Genomic DNA, 5,648 nt, shown 5'->3' with positions numbered 1-5,648 from the left:
AGCCCCCCTTCTGCGTCGTATCTAACATTGACAGAGGAAGTTCAGTAATGGTGACTATTTGGGACGCAGTAGTATTGAGATGCTGTCCAACAGACACACGCAAATAAGGTAAGAACCATTAAGGGGAATTAGAATTTGTGGAACACCTACCCTGGGATGAGCCTAAAGATCCCTATGGGATGTCTAAACCACTCAGTACACCGTTATAAAACTAGGAAACAGCTTCTCTCCCACCGAAGGATCTCAATATCCTGAGAGTCTCATAAGACCGCTGTCTGACCCACTGACTTCTTCTCCCCGCTCTAGGAGCCAGACGGTGGGTTGAACTCAGCCAGATGAGGTCTGAAATGATGAGTGGATTCTGATGATCACTGCCACTCTTTGCTCCGATTTCCATAAATAATCGAGATAAGTCTACAGAGCCGTTTTTAAAATAAATGGGCACACTGAAGGACACAGCTGGCAAAGACGGTCACCTCCTGGCCACTCCGACTAGCAACACAGATCTATTGTGGGGAATGTGAGAGTCTCCGCGTGCCACAGCGACATTCTTAAATGGTCACAGACGTGCCCATGAAGGCCCGGCCGGCAATAAGGGCCATCTTCAGCTAAAAGGTTAATTCTTTTAGCAGCTGAAAAGTCTGCCCTCTCGGGCATATCTCTAAGCCAAGAACTTATTACATAAGGCACAGTCTCATTGGGCATGCCGAGTAAATAACCTTGCTAAGAACTGGTGTGAAGAGCTGCTGTTCTGACGGGGAGGAAGCTGGTGAACAAGATATGGGGAGGAGGCAGTCAAGTATAAGGCCGCAATGGGATAGGATTTATGGTGCTTTAATCATTTGGGCATGTCCGGTGTTAAGGGAGCTGTTTGCTTGGCACAGGGCGGGGGCTAAGAAAAGCACCCACCGAGGAGATCTCCGTGGAAGGATGCCAGAAATCCACCGCAGAGAACTGGGGGGGGGATGATGGCACAGGGAATCTGTAGGGTCACAAAGGCCAAGCTTGAGGCAGCTAAAAAAGGGCTTAATTATCTAGCCATTCTCATTTGAATTGGAGGCAGCCAGCAGGAGGGGCGTGCTGGACCACCAATTAGGTTAGTTAGAAGGTTATTCCAGCTAAGGTCAGAAGTAGAGGTGAGGCAGAGCCTGCTGGGGGCAAAACATCAAAGGTGCTCTGGGCCATCAGGGGGTTCCCCTTCCTACTGTGGACCGGGCCATTCCCATGACCTGACACTTCAGTAGGTCCTAATTTCCGGCACCACTGAAATTCTGACCTTCTGCCTCAGAGAAGAATGTCATAACCCCTGATGCCCAGGGAACTTTCATCAGTACAATTTAAAACATATTTTACTACAAATTGAGTTTTACTGCCAAATGCTATTTTATAACAATGCTCTTTTTAGGAAAGCCTCCCTCTAACAAAAGCATGTTTCTCTCACGGCTGCAGTCATCATGGTTCACAGAAGGAGTGGCAGGGGCAGAATCATTCAACAAGACATTTCAGGCTGGAAAGATTCATTCTGGCTCCTCCTTCAGTTATGTTCCCAGAGAAATCCCCCTCCATCCTCTGAAAATATGCCTGATCCTTGAGAGAAAAGCCTGAATAAGTATATTAGCACTATCTTATGCCCTAAGTTACTAAATCACAATAGGGAAATTGGTGTAGGACAGCGTTTAAGAGAATTTTAGCCACTCAACTTTTTTTTTTTTTTTTTTTTCCAGAGAGAGAGAGGGAGCATGGGCAGGGGTTGGGGGGGCGGGGGGGAAAAAGAGAAACTTTTTTTTTTTTTGAGATTTTTATTTATGTATTTGAGAGAAAGAGAACACAAGTAGGTAGAGAGGCAGAGGGAGAACCAGACTCCCCACTGAGCAGGGACCCCGATGTGGGACTCGATCCCAGGACCCTGAGATCATGATCTGAGCCGAAGTCCAAGAATTGGATGCTCAGCCGAGAGCCATCTAGGCAACCCCTACCACGCAGTTATGTAGAGGGTCTTATTTTTACCACACCATTAAGTGCAGACACACATCCAGTGGGCTAAATACTGTAACTTAAAATACACAAACTCTCCCTGAAATACACAAACCCTACCTAAAATATGTAAACTCCATACCTGAACTATCTAAACAATCCTAGCTAAAAGTAATCCCAGAGGGCGCCTGGGTGGCTCAGTGGGTTAAGCATCTGCCTTCGGCTCAGGTCATGATCCTGGGGTCCTGGGATCGAGCCCCACATCAGGCTCTCTGCTCAATGGGGAGCCTGCTTCCTCCTCTCTCTCTGCCTGCCTCTCTGCCTACTTGTGATCTCTGCCTGTCAAATAAATAAATAAAAATCTTAAAAAAAAAAAAAAGTAATCCCAGAAACTTATATCCTCATTTGCCTTTTGGTTGCAAGATATTTTCGTACTCACCTACAAGATTTCCTAAGATATTTCAATCTCCTACTTCTGGCCATAAATAAGTGAGGAAAAATTAACAATCTGTTTGATACTGTATGTCCTTGAAGTACTTTTAAGAATTTATTCTGTAAACATTTGGATTTAATGAGTGAAGATTTATTTCTGCAGTAGAATTTAATAATTATAAGAATATGATGTATTTCAATAAGGTTATGGTTAATCTTAATCAATTACTTTATCATTTAAAAATAATAATTGATAATTATTGGTAAGGCTTTCAATTTTTCATATCGTAGAGGTAGCCAGTGTCATGAATCTTGCTATTGTATAATATGTTCTGTTTTAAAATATACTCTAACTAGGGGCTCCTGGGTGGCTCAGTTGGTTAAGTGACTGCCTTCAGCTCAGGTCATGATCCCGGAGTCCCGAGATCAAGCCCCGCATTGGGCTCCCAGCTCCACCCGGAATCTGCTTCTCCCTCTGACCTTATCCCCTCTTATGCTCTCTCTCACTTTCTCTCTTTCAAACAATAAATAAATAAATCTTTTTAAAAAATAATCTAACTAAAATGTGTGTGTGTGTGTGTGTGTGTGTGTGTGTCTTCTTTCAGTTTAGAATACATTTTGAGTTCAGCGTTGGGATGGAAAAAGAAAAATCTATGTTGCTTCAGTGAAGCTCACTGGTAGAAAAGGCTGTGAATAAGAATAAACTCCAGTAATTTTACCCTGTCATTAAAGCCCATCATTCTGGTAGTTCTCAAGGTTGGGACTGGCTGGAGGGTGGGGTGGGGAAGGGGGGGCCCTATCTTCCACATCACAGTAGCTTCCTTTCCAAATGGAGAAGAAACACATATAAAATGCAGCCTGACCCGGGACAATAGCTCAGGATAATACATGCCACTTGGTGGATTAAACATTTATAAGATATTTTTCCATCTCTGCTTGGAATACAAATGAATATATTCTTGTCTCATGTAAAGTGATTTCTCACTCGGAGCTGAAGAGCTGTGTAACACCTTAAATTCTACGGGGTTTGCTTTTCTAATTATATTACCCGGGAAATAAGCTAACCAACTAGAGAACTTGGCAAGAGAGTCACATTCCAAACACCAACCACATATAAATAATCTCTCTTTACATAAAAATCCCAGTAGGCTGAAATGGTATGGTTTCACCACCACCACCACCACCACCACCACCACACACACACCCACCCACACACACACACACACCTGCACCATGTCAATATAACATTTTTAATTAAAGAGTTCATTCCACATCACACAATGTGCCTCTGTGTGCATGTGCGTGTGTGTGCACATAAACTTTCACAGTATATAAAATAGAACAGCTATCTCATGTTTCCAAATGTCAGATTCATGTTTTCCCTTTGCACCAGGTGGGGACTAGCAAAAGCACCCAATCAGGAGGCTTCCATGTAACGATACTAAAAATCAATGCCAGCGAACTAAGGGGTTTTCTGCCTTTAATATAGCCGGTTGGACAGTGGGTGAGGGAAGCTGGTTCACACCCACAGGAACACATCAAAAGTCTGAAGCCTGTCTTTTCCCCTGTTACCTAGAGAGGAAACATTTTGTTACTGGTAGTCAATAATTTTGTTTAAATACATCAACAGAGAAAATTAGTTTTCTCCCTTAAGGCAAGGGTTGAAGGTAATATACAAATATGTGTTATCTTTTGCAAAATGTATTAATTTGGGGGTGCCTGGGTGGCTCAGTGGGTTAAAGCCTCTGCCTTCAGCTCAGGTCATAATCTCAGAGTCCTGGGATAGAGCCCCGCATCGGACTCTCTGCTCATTAGGGAGGCTGCTTCCTCCTCTCTCTCTCTGCCTGCCTGCCTACTTGTGGTCTCTGTCAAATAAATAAATAAAATCTTTTTTGAAAAAGTACTAATTTGGTTTGATCTCTGATCGTACTGATTACTAACGCTCCTTCTAAGGAGGACATGCCACTTCCCCTCTGGGTCTTTGCTTTCTATTTTCAAGATTTTATTTATTTATTTGAGAGAGAGAGAGCGAGCACAAATGGGGTGAGGAGAGAGAAGCAGAGCACCCTGCTGAACGGGGAGCCTGATGTGGGGCTCGATCCTTGGGCTCTGGGATCATGACCTCGGCTGTAGGCAGACGCTTAACGAACTGAGCCACCCAGGCGCCCCAGATTCTTTACTTCCTTGCCTTTGTCCTATATTGTTGCAGTTCCTATGACAGAATGCAACATCATCATAATTTTTGGATTAGAAATAATTCTCTATAACAGTCAATTCAGAGAGGACCAAAATCATCGTTAATACCTGTGCAATTTTGTGCTCAAGGATTTGTCCTAAAAATAAACTACTATTTTTGTATGAAATAAAAGTGTTATTCATGCTACCCAAAAAAGAAAGCAAGCTTTTTAAAGACATTAGTAAAAATATATGGGCAGAGAGCAGAAAGGAAAGATGTTTAAGACCAAATAAAAATGGAATTCCTATAATCATGTAGCGAGAAGAAAGTATAAGCCCCAGGCTCTCAGAAATCCAAGAAAAGGGCTGAGAGTTTCAAGGTAAAATCCCAATACAATGGAGCCATTGTAACCATCTGGGGTGATGAATGTAAAAATGCCCAGTGAAAGGCAACTATCAGAAGTCAACAATGTGTCCTTACAACTAGTGTATGCACATGCAGAGGCTGTCAATTTGCTAGCTGTGCTAGTTGAATCCTATACCACTTTTCCCTAGCCCTTGAATCAAGTCTTTGGAAAGAAGACAGACACAGAAGAAAAATGTTCTATCTCCATGATTTCCAATATTACAGCTGAATTCTGATAAAACTGCCACTAAAACAAACAAGAGGACTTTATACCTAAACATTCCCTTTTTATATGTTTATACCTAAACATTCCACTTTTTTCAAAAATCAGCTTTTGATAGCTAGAATGTGGGTGAGAACTATAGAATCTGAATTGGCGCTCACTGTGATACAGCATTTTAATTTGAGATGAAGAATAACTTAAGAGAATCAGCTGAAAAACTATTAGCATTAATTTTCCAAAGGCTCAGTAAAAATAGTTGCGAGGTTCTTTTTTTTTTTTTTTTTTTTTTAGATTTTATTTATTTATTTGACAGAGAGAGAGAGATCACAAGTAGGCAGAGAGGCAGCCAGAGGTGGGGGGCAGGGAGCAGGCGCCCCACTGAGCAGAGAGCCTGAAACGGGGCTTGATCCTAGAACCCTGGGATCATGACCCGAGCCG

Source organism: Mustela putorius, unplaced genomic scaffold (assembly GCF_011764305.1).
Source record: "Mustela putorius furo isolate JIRA1106 unplaced genomic scaffold, ASM1176430v1.1 tig00003923_pilon_pilon_pilon, whole genome shotgun sequence".
Classification (NCBI taxonomy): Eukaryota; Metazoa; Chordata; class Mammalia; order Carnivora; family Mustelidae; genus Mustela; species Mustela putorius.
This window is presented reverse-complemented; position numbering follows the sequence as displayed.